At 35.4% G+C, this 19,663-nt stretch overlaps 1 pseudogene; it reads right to left on the bottom strand.

Annotated features, from left to right (window-relative positions):
- Window positions 1–8,360: 8,360 nt before the first annotated feature.
- On the bottom strand, window positions 8,361–8,927 carry LOC112668038 (cell division control protein 42 homolog; annotated as a pseudogene).
- Window positions 8,928–19,663: the final 10,736 nt, after the last annotated feature.

The raw sequence follows: 19,663 nt of genomic DNA, 5'->3' as shown, positions 1-19,663 counted from the left end.
TGGAAGACAGAAATCAGAACAGCTGGTGGCATTTTCTTTGAAGCTTTAACTGAGCACTGTCTGTTTCCTCATCTGTTTTTATTGACTAACTAAATAGCTAGTCATGCTTTGCTTCAACTATCATTTTAGATTGATAGGTCAGTTTCTCTTACTCTTCTAGTCTCATTTAAAAAAACCCAATAATATTCTATTGACACGTCATAAAAATGTGGATATTGGCAGCTCTATCTGACACAAAGTTTTTTCAGAGCTCATCATTTAAGTTGATGTATTAGAAGCACAATCCATAGCTGATCACCTCACCCCAAAATGGGAAATCACATAATCACACAAACAACATTCTTTGCCTGTCTGCTAGGCGCTGAGTATGCAAGTACAACTTGTCTTGCGCTTGATGAACTTACAGTTGTTTATTGATTCAAAGAACTTGGAAACAAAAATCTTACAGAGAGACTTTAAAATAGTTCACTCTGATTATAAATATATCTTTTATAGGTTTTATAGAGTGCACTTTCCCTAGCTGGCAAACAAAACCTGTGTTTTAAATTTCTACTAAAACTAGTGCCACTTTGAGTGCTATGCAGCATACTTCTCATGTAATATTCCAAGTAATACCCACAACATGTCCAAGAGATACCATTATTAACTTTATTATCTTAAAGTAATATCTTAAAACTAAAGCCAAGAGTAGTTAAGTAACTTACCTAAGACTGCACAATTTTTATGTGCCAAATACAGGATTTTTAAGCTGGACTTGCCTATCACCAAAGTATATATTTCATCAATTTTATCACATGAGTCTGTATATGAAAGAGCACACTCTCACAAATTACAGCTATATTCAATGATTCTCAGCATTTCAAAACTATTAAGTAATGTATTTTGGATCTGTATTCCACAAAGGGCACATATTTTTTTAATTGGAGTTCAATTTGCCAACATATAGCATAACACCCAGTGCTCATCCCATCAGGTGCCCCTCTCAGTGCCCGTCACCCAGTCACCCCCAGCCCCCGCCCACCTCCCTTTCCACCACCACTTTTTCTTTTCCCAGCGTTAGGAGTCTCTCATGTTCTGTCTCCCTTTCTGATATTTCCCACTCATTTTCTTTCCTTTCCCTTTTATTCCCTTTCACTATTTTTTATATTCCCCAAATGAATGAGACCATATGTTTGTCTTTCTCCGACTGACTTATTTCACTCAGCATAATACCCTCCAGTTCCATCCACGTTGAAGCAAATGGTGGGTATTTGTAGTTTCTAATGGCTGAGTAATATTACAAAGGGCACATATTGATACGTAATTGTGAATAATACAGACAAAGAAATCATAACAACGTGTAGAACACGTAACACCATCACAGGGACATATGTAGAGACTGACTCTGCATTCGAAGGAGGGGCTGCATTTGAGGGAGCATCAAAAGGAGACATCTGGGATCATTTTATCTGTCACTCTAATGCCAGTGGCTCAGAACACCAACTTCCCTTTAAGCCATCTAGCAGTTTCTGTTTCGTAGAATCCTGTACTTCTCAAAGTGATTACATAGGGGCACATCAAAGAGGTGAACAATTTTCCACAGACTCATGTCTCTTATTGAAATAGCTATTCACATATCTAGAGGTAAGGTTTCTCTTAGACTGTCTTTGCAGGCCTGATTAATGATAGTTTGACTCGTCTTCTTGCACTTCAAGTCCAAGATATTTTGGGTATAGAAGACATATCAAATCTATTGTTGTGAGGAAGTAAACAATTATAAATACAAAAATGAAGAGTGTAAAAGACATACGCAATAATACCAGCTGGATTGAAAAAGTAAGCTTGAGCTGAATGAAATGAAAGTACGTGGTTGGAACAGTCCTGCCACAGAAAGAAGTGTCAGGCACAGGAGCTCACTTCAGGAATTGCTGTAAATTGATTTACAAATACGGCAACAGGAAAAGAGAATTGATACCACTTCTACAATCACCTGACAGCCTACTAACACATAAACAATTCAGAAAATATCTTGCCAGATTCAAGAGCTAATTCTATTGAAATCCAGTTAGAAATTGAATTTTAAATTACGTTTAAATGATTCCTTTGTCCTTAATACTCTTATAGCTGCTCAGGGCATCCAGTTTTCTTCCTTTCTTCCCACAGTTCATAATTGTCTATTTTGCTATGGGATTATATATTTACTATCTACGTTCTCCACCGGAATGAAAGTCCCATTTGGGAAGGAAACATATTTTTATTCACCAGGGTATAGCTGGTGCCTGGTTTCCAGGGTTACCCTATGAATTTGTTGCTTGAATAAATGAATATTAATTTTATAGATATATTAGCATTTATCTCAATTTTTTGTGCACATGTCCCTCATTTCCTAAAGAGGAGCTCCTTGAGAGCAAGACTATAATCTTAACTTGTATTTGTGTCTTCTAGGTCTAGCCTAAAGAGATACTCAACCAGTTAGTGCTAAGTGAATTAATCCTACCCAGATGTTGCAATATCGCTTCACTGACATAAACAACCCAACATAAAACTTCCTCAAATGACTATACTGGAGAGAGGAAAGATCCCAGGATTTACTTCAGAATAGTGTTCCCTATTGCTGTCCAAAGAAAGTTTTCGTTGATTTGAATTTTTACAGTACTTTTCTGTATTTATGTGTCATATATTAGTTATTTCCATGCTGACTGGCCTGTACCCAAAACTTGAAACTTTGATCCCACTCCAGTCCAACTCCAGCCTCTCTCCAGACACAGGCTAGATATTGGTACAGATGAGAATTCAGTGGTATTTCCCTTAGCAAACAAATATCCAAGACAATACACTTTAGCATATTAGACCAGAGTGCAAGAAATCACTCAGGAAGTTTCTTAAAATGCACTGCTATTCAGAGAGTCTAAATCAATGAGAGTAAGCTACATTTGCTCTAAACTGTTAAGTTGCACAAAGAAATCTGAATGTTAATAAACATGCTAGGAGGGTGATTTGAGAACCTCTGGGCCAGATCATAAGACTTGAGAGTTTAAAGAGGATGTTTTATGCATCCTTGCATTGCCAGGGCCTATGCCTGACACATAATTGGTGTTTATATCCTTCCTTAAAATGTAGATGTCTATGCCCCCTAGAGAATATGTTTTTTTTTTTCATGATATATTTTCTTTTGTTAAACTTCTGCCCTGGAATTCAGTTCCTATTATTTCTTCTCCTATGCTTTGGCTTGACCTCAATAGAAATTCAACCTCTTGGCTTATATTTAATGAGAACCTTCTTTATGGCATTAGCAACCCAATATCACTTAAGATATCTGAATTGTTTAATAGCCAGTTGAAACATAAAAAACTTAGACAAAGTCCTATAGCCACTGGGACCCATCCAAATTTCCTAGTGATAAATAAATAAATATTGAATTAACTCCTTTACAAACTAGTAAAAGAATCTAGGTTTTGTTCTTCAGATAATGCAATGTTCATAAATTAAGCTGTATTCAAAAATATTTTTTCAAGTTATATGATTTTATATTACCTCTCCTAAAATACTTTGTTCACTACTATTTTTAAAATTGCAAATCTGTAAAAATCTTCCATAACATTGAACAGAAATTGAAATAATGGTCTCTAAAAATATGTGCAAACAACAAAAGGCCAGTTTCACCATCCAAATGACCATGATGTTTTTTGTTGATGTTGCTATTATAAAATTTAAACTTAACTTTTTTACAGCTTTTTACAGTTCTTAAGCACATAGGTATGGAGCCTATAAACATTTTACTATAGTACTACAGAAATTTTAGTATCTTTTAAAAAAGATTTTATTTATTTATTCATGAAAGACACAGAGAGAGAGAGATAGAGACACAGGCAGAGGGAAAGCAGGCTCCATGTGGGGAGACCGATGGGAGACTCGATCCTGGGACTCCAGGATCACACCCTGAGCCAAAGGCAGATGCTCAACTGCTGAGCCACCGAGGCATCCGAAAATTTTAGTATCTTAACTTCACTTAATCAGAAAGTTGCAACACGCTTAGAGATTTTTCTATTTTAAAATTTGTCAGTAATACATGAACAATGCTTTCTTGCTATAAAATCTAATAGCATAACAACCTAATGATACATCTTAGAAAGCTTTCTATGTCAGTATCAAGTGAACTATCCCATTTATCTCAATCCTATGTAATATTCTGTGGTACAGATGAACCATAATTTATTTAATAATTCCCCTATTGATAGGCATATAAGTTGTATCCAATAATTTTTTATAAAATCAATACTATAATAAATATTCTCCACCATTGATGGTTGTACTCATGCGTAGGGTTTATTTTACATCAATAGATAAAAGTTAACATGGAATTTTTTGGTTTATATTTTGAATTTTATTTAACACTATGAAGTTGTCTCTCTAAGAGATCATACCATTTCTGTACTGCAACATATGAGAGGGTCTATTTCTTTATATATCCTACAAATGCAAATTGTTACACAACTTTTGTTTCATTTTGATGAAAAATATTCTTATATTAATTTTATTTTCTCATTTATTTGTAATGCTCTTTACATTTTCATATGCTTATTACCCATTTATAGTTTTGCTTTGGTTCACACACTTTTCTCCAATTTTAAATTTGATTATCTCTTCTTTGTATATGCTTCCTACATATTCTGGACATTGACATTTTGTTGGTTATATTTGCTACAGTATTTTCTTTCTTTTTTTTAATAAGTTAATATATTCTTCATAGAACAGAAGTTTAGTATTTTTGTGATATCAATCTCATATTTTCTCTTTCTGGTTTCTGTTTTTAGTGTTTCTTATGAATTCCTTTCCCTCTCTGAAAGCTTAATGAAGACAACTTCTACATTTTTCTAATATTTATTAGAGTTTTGAGTTTTATGTCTGGCACTTTAAAACATCTGGAAGAGATTGTGTGTATAATAAAACACAGGATTTATTTATTTATTTATTTATTTATTTATTTATTTATTTATTCATTTTTACAGACAATTATCCAAGTACTAGTTTACTGCTAGTCTATCCATTTTCAACTAACTTGAATGCTAAGTGTTTGGCAAAATAAATTCCACAGGATACAGAGTTCCCTTCTGGAATCTCTAATTCATATCTGATGTCTATATAGGTACAGTCCTGCCTTATTATACTTATTGGCTCCTGCGTAGCCTTATTTCCTATCTATATTGTGATTTTTGATTGTGAACTCATGTTCATTGGAACTTTATGTTCGGGATTTTATCGAGGCCCCAATTGAAGGTACATTCCTCCAGAGAGGATTCAGATTTTGCTTCTAAGCCATTTACCAAATTAGATCCATTACAAATTAATATTAAAATTCCTAGTTTCCTGTCTGTAACATAAATAAAAGTAATGGGCTACATGTTCTGATACCATTTCCCATAGTGCAGTATGTCAGCCTTAGGAAAAGAGAATGAAGATATTCAAGCAATGAGTCAAAAGCACTGTGAATTAATGGTATAAAATAGGTTTGGAAGTAGTGTATCAAATTCTTCCCTGATGTTTATGAAAAGTAATGGTCCTACCCAGTCACTGGAGAATGATTACATATCCCCTAATAAATCTGGAACTATCTAGAATGTTAAATGCTAAAATATTAGTCCAAATAAACTATTAAACAGAGTTTGGCAAGAAAGGATTTTTAAAAAAACAGATGGAACAACTAGTTCTTTGTCTTATGCAATACAAAGCCTGCAATATTCTTTAAGACCTTCTGAGACCCTCTGGCTGGGACTTTGTGTTCTCTTCTAATTGAGGCCTCATATATTATTTCATCAGTTTGATGTTGCAAATAAAGAATCCTAACTGTGACATGCAGAATTTATTCATAGAACATGATTTTAGCCCCATCCCCATATTTATAGATGTGGAAAAAGAGTCAAATATAGAAACATGTAGCTCTTCCCAAAGAGAAAGTTTCATGTGCTATTATTATTTGTGTTTCACGTTTATTATTAATAAGTTATTTTTAAAATTCATATATATATATATGACACTATATATTTTAAAGGGCATGTGAAGCCACATTAACAGGAATAAGAAGTTATGATTATATGTTAAATATTTATAATTAATTTTGATTTCAAGTAAATAAGGTATTTCTAATAAAAATAGACCTGCCCTACGACCCAGCAATTGCACTGTTGGCGATTTACCCCAAAGATACAGATGCAATGAAATGCCGGGACACCTGCACCCCGATGTTTATAGCAGCAATGGCCACAATAGCCAAACTGTGAAAGGAGCCTCGGTGTCCATCGAAAGATGAATGGATAAAGAAGATGTGGCTTATTATACAATGGAATATTACTCAGCTATTAGAAATGACAAATACCATTTGCTTCAACGTGGATGGAACTGGAGGGTATTATGCTGAGTGAAGTAAGTCAGTCGGAGAAGGACAAACATTATATGTTCTCATGCATTTGGGGAATATAAATAATAGTGAAAGGGAATATAAGGGAAGGGAGAAGAAATGTGTGGGAAATATCAGAAAGGGAGACAGAACGTAAAGACTGTTAACTCTGGGAAACGAACTAGGGGTGGTGGAAGGGGAGGAGGGCGGGGGGTGGGAGTGAATGGGTGACGGGCACTGGGGGTTATTCTGTATGTTGGTAAATTGAACACCAATAAAAAATAAATTAAAAAAATAAATAAATAAAATAGCAAAAAAAAAAAACTAATAAATGTCCATAAAATTTGAGCAGAGAAAATGCAGATTTTTAATGAAAGTATTTTGCTCAAAATCTGAAAATATAATTACATTATAAAATTCATATACTTTGAAAAATGGATTTAAAAAAATAATTGTTAATCAGTGAATATGCTTGGTCGCTCCCCCCCCCTTCCCATTTCTGGGGATATCTAGAATTTAGGATTGCCCTAGAATGTTAGTTTTCTATCATGGTGAAAAACAGTCAAAAACTCCACTCCTTCAATTTTGTAAATATTTAAAAAAACATGTCAATGAACATTTTAATCACCTCTGAAAGCACAAAAGTCAAGTGTTCCCTTTTCATTTAAACCTGACATCCTTTTTAATCTAGAAGCTGAGTGTAATTAACCTGAATTGTTTTACTCCCAACTTAGAATCTAGAGCTTTCTCTTGCCCAACCTCATGGGGATAAAAAGACATTTATTGAATTGGTAAAGTTCAAACATATAAAAACATCCTTATTTCCTCCTAGATTCCTTACTTTCAATGCTCCTTCATGATTTTGCTAGATCTACCTGGAACTTTCACCCTTCCTGTCAGTAAACATTTGCTGAATTTATGGATATTGCTACTACTTCCTCTCTGTTTTTATTTCTGATACCAAAAAATAGTTCTTTAATAACTGGATTCTAGCTACTTCTCAAAAGCTTCATAGAACTACTTTATTGTTTTTTCCACTCTCTTCTCACTTTTTTCCCTCCATTCCTATTTCTGTCTCCCTTTGTCTCTTTCTCTTCTTCCCCGTATCTCCTCTCTCCCCCTCACTGTTGCTTCTTTTCTTCTTTCCTTCTTCCCTTTCATTAAAAATAATTGCCTCAAAGTAATGCATTCTCTTAGTCATGTGCTAATACTTAGTGAGTTTTTTGTCTTTAAACCCAACTAGGATTGCCTCACCAACACCTGTCACCAAACTTGTCCAGTATGGACCTACTGCATTCATAAACCTCTAACGTTGCCTTTATTTTGGAACACTGATGGTCATATGAGCGGTGCCAACCTGGATAAACACATTGAATCATAAACTCAGTTTAAGATGTGGAGTTCTTGTGTTTCACCTTTGTGCTAACATTCTAATTTCAAACCTATTAGGTAATTCTCAAGTCCCTTTCCCTCGAGTAACCAATTCCTTGTTTGGCTTCCATGTATGGACTCCATGACTTCTGCCAGCCCCATGAGTCTGCCTGGACTCCTTGCTTCCTATCTGGATCTGTCCTTTGGAGGCCACAAATACACCAAATGTGCATTTGTATTTGCATTTCGCTTTGCACTGGCAACAGCAGTAAGGTATAAGCATTTTATTGATGTGTATCTTTCCTCTGCTTTAAGTAACTGCACAGACTAGCCATATAGTTTTTCCAATCATGGGAAAGATCACTCAGGGAGGATTCTGCTCCAAATCTTCCTGAATATATTTATCTTGAGCACATCAAAAACATAATTTTGTATGCTTTTAAGAAGGAAGGAAAAGAGAAAATAGTTTATTCAAGTCTTAGCTTAAATGTCACCTTTTTGTTGTGGCTGATCATAACCATTTTTTTTTTTCAGAAACAAACTTTAATATTTAGTTTAACATTGCTTTTAGTACGATGCTGACACCGGCTGTGTGGAAAGGGTTCTGGAGAGATGTTCATAGCAGCACACACCTGCGGCTCTTCTTTGGTTCTGGAGGCTCCAGGGTGGTCAATATTGCTTTGTCAAAGCCATTCTTTAGGCCTTTCCATGTGAATGCAGAACACTCCACATACTTGACCACCTTCAGGTCACTGGTCAGCTTTTCAGCAGTCTCTGGAGTGATAGACTTCTGTTTGTTCTTGGCGAGTTCCTCAATAGTAGAGGGGTCATCTCGGAGATCAATTTGGGTCCCAACAAGCAAGAAAGGAGCTTTGGACAGTGGTGAGTTTTCTTAGGCACCCACTTTTCCTTCACATTTTCAAATGAGAATGGAGAGACGCTGAAAAACAGACTAGAAACACATCTGTTTGTGGACAATTCAGTGGTTGTAATCTGTCATAATCCTCTTGCCCTGCAGTATCAAAAAGTCCAAGGGTGTATGGTTCTCCACCAATCATAGTCATGGCTGCATACTTGTCACAGTCAGTACATACTCAGATGGAAATTTGTTTGTTGAGTAGGATATCAGGAGACATGTTTTACCAATGGCACCATCGCCCACAACGAACTTGATTGTCTGCATTGCTGAAACAGTTTTGTATCCACTTTAAATATTTCAAATTCGATGATGACCTCAGCTTCTCCACCGGGGCGCTGGAAGCACTCTGATCATAACCATTTTAATAAAAAAATGAAAACCTCTATCATGTTCCATCCCCTCTATCATAGTCTAAAATGAAAACCTCTATCATGTTCCATCCCCTCTATCATAGTTCCATATCATATCATAGTCTATCATAATAAGTCATAGAACTTATTACCTTCTGGTGTGTAATTTACTTCTACAGCATTTTTATTGTATATGCTTATGTTATAATACAGGCTGCACAAGAGCCGGGTCTTTCTTTTGTTTCTTTTCTCTTTTTTGTCTGTTTTATTCATTGCTGTCCCCAAGCACTTAGACTAGTGCCTGGCAGATTTAGGCCCTCAATAAATATTTACTGATTGAATGAATAAGTGGATAAGTGAAAATACCACATCAAAAATGTTCTCTAGGAATAGATACACATTCTGACTCTATAATCAGAATATTTAAAGATAGCAGTTCTTTCCAGTTGTAAGGAGATAAAATGAATGAATGAGTTTCAAGAGGGATATATATTTATATTTGTTGTTCTCTTTCTTTGATGCCATCATGTTTTAAAATTAAGTATGACCATACACAAGCTCAAAATGAGTTCCTGGGATTTTGATTATTAATCACTGGAAATTTTCCAGCATTCCAAGGTGCTGATTTATTGCCTCCATGTGAGAGACCTCATGAATAGACCTTTCATTACAATTTCCTCAGAATAGCAAACTCCCAGCTGCCCCTTCCAGTAGAGACCATGATTTAACTCTGGAATTTGTTTTGACTCACTGACTATAAAAGCACTGAAAGGAACATGTGGGAATCATTGAAAAACTGCAGGTAAAACCCACTTTAAGAAAAAGAGGGGGAAATGGCCCATCTGAGTAAACAGATGGAACATACCAAATACTTATATGACAAAAAGGATTCTTCATTTTGTACAGGGTGTTATCTTAGGATTATTTTAAGTTCTGCTTCCCTGACATTTTTACTAATGATGACATTTTTACTAATGAAAAGTCTCTTATGTGAATTAAAATAACATGTCTGTTTTATAGGAGATTGTCTGGGGCATGAAATAAGGTATGGATGGGTAAGGAAACAAGTCTGGAGGCAGAAGCCTGTGTTAGGAGTCTTGAGTCCATCATGGTGTTTGTCCAGAGACTAGGTTTAAAGCTTTGTCTGAGTCTCATTAGACAGAACAAGCCAGTCAGAGCAGAACAAATGGTGCTGATGGCCTTCACTGGAGTTGCTCTGTGACTAAATGTCTGATTTATTTATGTTTCCAAACGGAAGCCCTTTTTTATTAAAGGAATAGTTGTTAATTTTAAGGTATCCTGTATTGCACTTCACTTAACTTAGTTGACTTTAGGTATTTAGAAAATGGTTTGCTTCCTGACCTGAGAGGATTCATTTTCCCAAGAAAATAAAGCCCTAGAAAAGATGTTATGGAAAAATGCATAGCCTCACAGGAGATATTTCTGTTCTAATGATAAAAACATTGTTTTTCAGTATACTGAAAAGGGAACATAGGTAAAATTTCTATTTTCTTTATTTTAGCATTAGGAAATACTACAGAGAGGAGACCGTCACTAGCTCTTGAAGGCAATCTTTTTAATATATGGATTGCTATTGATTTATTTTACAAACATGGATTATTTTTACATTTATCCACATACATTTTAATTAAGGTAAATTTGCAGAGAAAGGATAACATAAAATGAACAAGTAGCATCTGAGTCCCTTCCTATGAGAAGGGTAGGTAAATTCTTTGGAGAAATGGCATCTTTTAAGACTAGACTGTCCAAAACAATGACTATTTATACTTAAATTAATTAGGATTCAACAACATCAACATGTTGCTTGGTCACACTAGCCATTTTCTTTTCTTTTTTTTTTTTTTAAGATTTTATTTATTCATGAGAGAGAGAGAAAGAGAGAGAGGCAAAGACACAGGCAGAGGTAGAAGCAGGCTCCATGCAAGGAGTCTGACATGGGACTTGATCCCGGGTCTCCAGAATCAGGCCCTGGGCTGAAGGCAGGCACTAAACCGGTGAGCCACCCAGGCTGCCCATACTAGCCATTTTCTAAGTGCCTAATAACCACCAGTGTGTTAGTGGTTAGTGGTTAGCACAATGGACAGCAGACTTATGGAGCACTTCTATCATACAGAAAGCTTTTCTCTGAAATGTCTCTAAAATGATTTTAAATGAACAAATAAGATACATAAACAACAATAACTCACACGCAAATACATATATTGCACATACATCAATATTCCAGAAACACTGATGACTGAAAGTATCCCACCACTTAAAGAGTAGTAGAAGATTAAAAAAAGAAAAATCAGAACCCTCAGTTTGATTTGTAAAATCTGTCAGAGAAGATGAATGGCTATTATAACAATAAAGAATGAATCTGCTTTAATGGAGCAGAATAAAAAGAGAAATACAGCAGGTAATTTCTAAGGTTTATTACAAAAGCCTTGAAAGAGCGACGTTGGATGTATATTTTATCTGTTAGCATTTTACATGTTGATGACTTAGAAGATTAATATTAAAATTATGGTTTAGGGACTACAAGTGAAAAGCAGGTAATTGTCATATTTAAACATTTAAACTTGATGAACATTACCCAGTCACCTGTGCTACTTGAAGCATCCTTTGATCCAGAATTTTTCTGCAGAAAAAATAAATTTTTTACTCTACATACAGGTAGATCAAACTGAAGTAGATCAAACCATGTAAATCAGTATCTAAGACTCCCAATGTTCACTCTCCAACTTACTGGTTTTAAAATATCTAAAGGAAATTTCACATATAAGATTTTATATCACTGTGGTACAGTTAATCAAGTCACTTATATGAGTTTGTTTTTTTCTCTTGTATCTATTGCATCACCCAGACTTGTCAAATTATGGATTTGTCATGCTTGACATTTAATTTCAAATGAGCCAAGTCTTCCTAGAATCATTGGAACAGCTAACAATTAGACTACATCCCAAAGAAAATGTGAAAGGAATGCACCAACATGCAGATGAAGGACTATGATTTATTCAGCACAAATACATCAGTAAAGAAAGCAGAGCAAACCTAATAAAGGGTGGTGAAAGCAATTAAACACACCCTGAGAGTAGATGGATCATCAAGCATAGAGAGAAGTCTGGGGGGACCCCAGTGCTTTTCTGTGCAGCACTTGAGAATAAGGCGCAGGCACTAATCCAACAGCCATTGCTATTCTCGAGTCCTGAGATGTATCCTCTGATCGATCTGCATTGATTTTACTAAATTCTAAGAATACAGGTCATTAGGTAGCTACATTGTAATGATCTATTGAAGTTTCTCTCTAAGATTCTACTGTTTATGAAAGAGCTATAAATTAATACTGCCTTCAAGTATGAAACTCTCAAGGCTACTTAAGATGTTTAGTCTGTGAGCCACCACAGTTACTCACATAATCCTACACCCTGACATCTTTGTTACCACATTTTATTCAGACACACAGGTTTATCTTCTTGGAATAAATTCTCTTTGCAGCAGAGTAGTAACATCAATGTACTCTTTAGTTGTGTAGGTTTTGTGAAGCTCATACAAAGCCTGTCAAAACTAACTATAACTATTAAAAGGGCTCATCCTTTTCCTACCTACGATAGAAATTTGGGGCACCATAGAAGAGTTGAAAGGATCCCATAATGAAGGAAGTTCCTTTCTTTTACAAGCAGTGACATAGAAATTACAGTTCTTGTGCATTGTACAGATAAAAGTTAGCTTCCATGTTCACCCCCCAGCGCAGTTTACCCACTCTGTGTTTTCCAGTTTAATTCTTGATATCTTCAGTATATCTGGAAATTTAAAACTGAGGTCACTCTTAAATTTAAGTCATATCCTGATATTCAAATAAAGAGGCTTTTGAAAATGTTTGTGTGGGAACCTAAAAAAGCACAAGAGAGAAGTGAGGAAGGACAAGCGAAGGTGTTTATCTCATGTAACATTGGTCAGTTTGCCAACCTCATCTTTGCCTCCCTATGCAAAGATCTCTGCAGGCCAGCATCATCTGAACATAAATCATTCCTAAAGCTTTCCCTTTTGGCCTCGCTAATCTTATTCTATTGCATTCAGCCAAGTGCTCATAAAGTTGAATCATAAGCCCGAAATATGTGGGGGTAAATTCCTCAAGGCTGATAAGTAATCATATGAGGATATCAATTGGGTATACACAAATGAACTGAAAATGAAAACTAGAAATTGAGATCCCAAATTACCTGTCTTTAGAAATCCATGTCCATCCAGTTCATTAGCAAACTCCCCTTTATTCTTTCCACACCTACCTCTCACTCCAAATTATAATACTTAGTCAACTGGAATCAGAATGGGCTGGATTATATATAAATAATTCAGAAGTGTATAAAGTTTCTCAAACTATAATGAGCACACGAATTATCTGAGGATCTTGTTAAAATGCAGATTCTGGTTTGATAGGACTGGTTGGGCCTAAAGTTCTGCATTTCTAATATGCCTCCAGGTGATGTTGATACTCTGAGTCACAGATGACACTTTGGTGGTTTTTTAAAAAATATTTTGTTCATTTATTTATTTGAGAGAGAAAGAGAGAGAATGAGCTGGGGGGAAAGGCAGAGACAGAAGGAGAAGCAGGCTCCCCAAGCTGGGCTTAACCCCATCCTGGGATCATGACCTGAGCCAAAGGTAGTCATTCAACCAACTGAGCCACCCAGGTACTCCCACACATGGCACATTGAGTAGCAAAGTTTTAAAGTAGAGCATTATTGGCTTTCCCAAATTATGAACTGCCGGCTATATTCCACACTGTTCATCTTGACTGGCAACTTGACAGTTTGGTATATACTCAAATGACATCCTAAAAATTGTACTAATTATGGCCTTTAACAAATATCACAAATACTATAATATGCATTATTGGGCTAAAATGAAAAAAACAAAATGTGACTAATCAGAAATGATAAATGATATCTGTATTTTCCAATAAATTATTTATATTTTGCACTTCTGTCATAGTTGAAAATTATATTAATAGTGCAATTTCTAACATATGAGCTATTAACTTTTTGATGACATTTGTAAAACATTAATCAAATTTATGAGGTTTTCTCCTAAATTATGACACTCTCATGTCACTTTTTATTCCAAATTCATTAAGCACATTTAGTTTAATTGTCTGAAAAAAGAGATGCTGAAGGCATTTTTAATTTTTAAAAAAATTTTTCCATTGACAGTTACTTATATTTTATCCTTTTATTTTCCCACAAGGAAACAAATATATTTCCTTTTTTTTTCACAAAAGGAAAAGTCAGATGATGGTCAAATGCATTGTTCAAAGAGCCTAATACTGAAAGTGCTTATTGTACTAGTTTAGAATCAATTAAAATATATTTTGTTTAGTTTTAAAACTTAAAGTAAATATAATAGAGATAGAAGTATTTAAATATACCTCTATTTTTCCTAAATTGTGCTTCTTGAGCCATATTTTCTCATTTTTTTCTTCTTAATGTTTAAAACAAAACTTAAATATTTTCTTATTAACCACTAATGTACAATATATGATCCTAGGAAATCACATCAAAATATTGTGCCAACCTTCAGAGATGTGGCTGTGACCAGTTTCAGGTGACATCTTGTCAAAAGATGTTTCCTCGCCTTTCTTGTCTGAATCATGCACAGAATCATCGAACTGGCTCCCAGGGTGACTCTTAAATGTTGGTGAACATAAACTTCTCCCAATTTCTACTTCCTGTTAAAAGACATTAAAGGGATGCATGTTACAAGCTATCAGTGGGAAACAGATGTGGTTTTCAGGGGGTTTAGAAGGCAGGAATGAAAGAGAAGGGGGGATTCCTATGAGTGATGTTTTCCAATATGCTTCGGGTAAAATTTTGATAACTTAGCCAAGAATTGCAAACACATATCTGACACTTAGTTTACTTTTCTGCCACTAGTTCCACTTCTGGATTAGCTTTTCTTTCATGTGGGTTTTTTTGCTCTCATAAAAGAAAGAAAGTGGAAATAAGGGTCACAATACAATGTAATATATGTTAATAGATGCAACTTCCTAAGACATGAGAAATGTCCATGAGGGACTTCAAAAAAGTAGCAATATATTGACATTATATGCTTAAGACAGAAGGAAATGAGGTTTTTTTTTTTTTTTTTTAATGCCATGCTCATCTTGTAATGATAATCTTAGTAAATACAGAGCTCCCAAATTACACACCCATTCGCACTATATAGTAAGTATAGTTTGGCAATTCATAAAGATCGTGAAATTACTTCTTTGAAATAATGATTTAAATAATGATAAAAGTTTCCCAAAGGAAAAAAAAGGATAAAGGGAATTTCAAATAAAGGGAGTCTAGTGCTCCTTATTTTATAGATTAAGTAATAGAATCTAATATAACAAATCATGTCAATCAGACTAATCATTTTAAATAAAAATTATAAAAAGCTAGTAAATGAGTTAAGATAGCTTAAAAAGCAAAAGTATATATTTTTTTAAAAATCAAGTAGTATATTGAAAATTAATAGCTACTCATAAATTTTAGATTTTTGTATATTAAGTTATATTTTCTAAGCAACAGTAATTCAAACAATGATGTAATTAATTGCTCTTCACTTTCATTACATTATAATCATGTAATGAATTGCTCTTCATGTCATTGCTCTGGAATGAACGAGTTCAGTTTGAGAGACAGCTAAAAACTCAAACATTTCTTAGAATAGATACACTTTCTATGTCAATGATAGGATGAAAGGCAAAGCTTTTGGAAAAATAACCTTTTAGCATGCTTATGTTTTCTAATTTTCACATCCATTTAAATATATATTTTCATATATATATATAAATACACAATTAGAAAATAGTGGTATGCATTTAATCATCTCATCTTCAAATACCCTACAAATACATTATGTATACTATCTTCATTACTGTGAACCTGAACTGGAACTAAAAACATTTACAGGAGAAAAACAGAGGAAAAGGAGTTCCCATTTTTTCAGGGCACTGACCTTAACATTTGTGCTTGGAACTATTATAAAGAACCCAAATGTTCATAACAATAGTGATGTTGATGTTGTTGAGACACAGTTTAAGACATGCCTGGCATGTGGGTATGAGTTTCTTAGCTGGTGAACATGCAGAGTCCTCACCTCAGTTCATTCTGGTATCCTCTCCCACTGTCAAGTAAAGTGATTTCTATGAAATGGATGCAGTATTCATTTGCTCTTGTTTCAGCAATTTAACCCAACTCCTAGCATCAGCAAAAATAAAATGAGATAAATAAAGAGAAAATGAAGATGCCTGAAAAGTCGTGATTCCTGCTCAGAAATTTTTCGTTTTGACAAAGGGCGGAATGCTAAATATGGTCCATGGACTCGACTGATGACATGGAAAGATCACCTCTCTGTTTCATATAGAAACATGGTAATGTGATTTAGTAAAATCGTTCAAGCAAATATCTCAGCCAGTGATGACACTAACTTATGCTATATTGGTGTTCTCAACTTCAAACTCACAAATACCAAGAGTACATCATATACTGAGGTGGTAAAAGACTTCACAGTCAACATATGAATGCAGTAGATCTGCTTCCAAGCCTTGACCTCCTTCAGATCCAAGTCATTCTGTGGCAAGTTCCTTAGAATAAATACTTTAAGTCAGTGGGAGGGAGGGGTTTTTTTATAGGGACATAAAAGATCTTAGATAAGGTTGAACTGAGCTGTCTCTAATCACAGCAGCGATCTGCTTTAATCTCTTTTAATCTGTTTTATGCACTGTTTCCATAAAAGATTTACTTTAAGTAAGAATCTACAGGCTTAAACAAATGCACAAAATACCAGTGTGGAGGGAAAATATGCAGCACTTGAAGATGAGAAACTTGGATTCAAGCCCTCCTTTCACTATTTATGAAGATGTGTGGCCTTATTTTGGTTCCTTGATGTATCTAAGACTAAGTTTTCTCTGATTCTATATAAAGAGATTTAGTCACTAAATATCTAACATTTAACAACCGACCATTTGTGGTACAATTTTATTTGAAATAAAATTTAAAAAAATAAAAAGTTGTATTCATCTTTTGTAGTTTCCATTCTAGTAAGTGAGGCAGTAATACAGAACATAAATCAATGTAAATATGCAACTATGTACAGATCAGAAAAGAGACATATAAATGCTGAGTGTCTAAAATGGGGGTACTAATCTACTGAGAAAGGTCATGCGAAACTCCCCTGGGGAAAAGATCTGCAGGCGATATTTGAAGGAGAAATGGGGCTTAACTAAATGAAGAGCTTTTCAGGTGGAGTGAACATGTGCAAATGTCCTGGGCTGTGAGGAAGCTCAGTGGATAGAACTGAGATTGAAGCAAGGAGCCTGAGAGAGAATAAGATGCTGGATGGTTTGCAAGGGTAGGTAGAGGCTAGAATATGATCAGGAGGGCCATATTAACTATTGTGGTCCTAATCAAATGGGAAATTATTGAAGAATTTTAAGCAAGTGTGTGTTTGTGTGTGCACAATCACACGCACACAGGACATAATCAAGTCTGCAGTGTGAAAAGCTCAGTGTACCTCCAGAATAGGTTTTTTTCAACATTGGCATCGTTGATATGTTGAACTAAATAACTCTTTTTTATGGGGGACTATTCTATGCATTGTAGAATATTTAATAGTATTTCTTGTTTCTACTCACTAGATGCCAGTAGCACTAACCCCTGCAGTCATGACTATCAAAAGTGTGTTCAGATATTGTCAAATCTTATGCAGGAAGCAAAATCACCCCTGTTTGAGGGCCACAGTTCTAGGGTAGGATAGACCGGAGGAAAGTCAAAATATACATGGGAAGATTAGTGCTCCAGGCAAGCAATGTCCATCTTGGACAGAGTGGTGATGGAGATAGAGAGAAGTGAATTATGTTGAAAGTTATGATGCAAAACTGACAAGATTAGCTAACAGACTGAGTCTGAGGAGAGAGAATTTCATTTTTCTTTCTGGCAAATACAACGAAAGGGATTGTAGTAAACAATGTCAAAGCACCAGAGGAAGGCTGGTTTGGGACACAAGGCAGATCAAGAGTTGGGCATCAAGATGTCCAAACAGCATCTGGATGTGTAGCCCTGAAGCTTAGAGGAGAGGTCCTAACAGAACAAGCAATTTGACTCTCTGTCTCTTCGTGGTAATGAAAACAAAGGATGTGATGAATTTGCTTTGAGAGTGATAAAAAACAAGTCCAGAACCAATCCCTGAAAAATACTGACTTTAATTTTATGGTAGAAAAGCAAAAGGAGACAAGAAGAAAGAAGAAAATCAGAAGGAAAGGATATCCTTTTCTGAGAGGGGCAAGGAGAGAAACCCAAAGCATAGATGGACATATAACCCAAAGATAGAGAACATAAGGCATTTCCATTGTCACTGAGGGGAAGGAAAGTGCCATTAATGTGGATATAGATAATCTGTATGTTTGGTAGCCTCAAGATAAGTACACCCAATCTGACATTATCTGTTTTCTCTGATAGGATGTGAGATCTAATGAAAGTGGGAAGAATATTTGAAAGGAGTAAAGGAGTGCCTGGGTGGCTCAGTAGGTTAAATGTGTCTACCTTCAGTTCAGGTCATGATTCTGGGGTCCTGATATTGAGCCCTGAGTTGGGCTCCCTGCTCAGGGTGGAATCTGCTTCTCCCTCTGCCACCCTTCCTGCTCTTGCTCTCTCTTGCTCTCTCTCAAATAAATAAATAAATAAAATCTTTTCTTAAAAAAAGAGAAGAATAAGAAAGTTTAATTTCATTGCTGTGGAGAATGGGGAAGTGAGATGAGCAGACAAAGATGACCACGGCTAATGCAGCACTGGGAACCCATTTAGGGTTGGTGATATTAAATTTACAGGGCTACACATAGATCCTGTTGAGTGACTTTGAAAAATCTCCACAGTTCTACTTCAGGTGATGAAAAAGTAGAAAACTGACTTCAGCCAGGTAGAGGTTTTATGAGGAAAAAAGAAAAAGAAAATATGTGTTGTAGGGCAGGCTAAGGTCATGTGGAAGGGCAGGCACAAGAGAATGTAGGTTACTGTTAAGACAATTAAGAGAGTGACGGGAATGATACACCATGGAATGTATGATGGATTAAAAGGGAAGTGAGTAAAGAAAGGGTGGATTGGAATACAGAAAAAAAGATCAACAGACTGGAATCTTAGTGAATTTAAAGACTGTTTGTACTGTGAATACTTGGCAGAGCAAATTGGAAAGAGAGGAGACCACGATGTCTGCTTTAGTGATTTGAAAAGTAGAACAGCTACATCGACAAGGATCTGGTGTGACCACTAAAATGAAAGCAGAAGGGGTAGAGGAGAAAGTCACCAAATAGGAGAAAAGCTAAAAACTCAGAGGCTATGCTGGTGTCTCAGGATAATGGAAGGTCCTGGAAGGCAGAGAAAGACCGTTAAGTGTCAACACTTTTGGTAAACAAGAGAAACTTAGCCAAAATGTAATAAATAACGTGAGGAAGGGAGCATGGGAGTACACATGACTGGCATGAGCCTCATATGAGTCAGGTTTTTAACAGGAGAGTGGGAGAGAAATGCCTAGAAAGAACAGAGGTTTCAAATTACAAGATGATTCAGGGATGGTGGTGTTTTCAGGGATAGCCATGTTTTTTTTTAGGGC

This window comes from Canis lupus, chromosome 36 (genome assembly GCF_003254725.2).
Source record: "Canis lupus dingo isolate Sandy chromosome 36, ASM325472v2, whole genome shotgun sequence".
Taxonomy (NCBI): Eukaryota; Metazoa; Chordata; class Mammalia; order Carnivora; family Canidae; genus Canis; species Canis lupus.
This window is presented reverse-complemented; position numbering and strand designations above follow the sequence as displayed.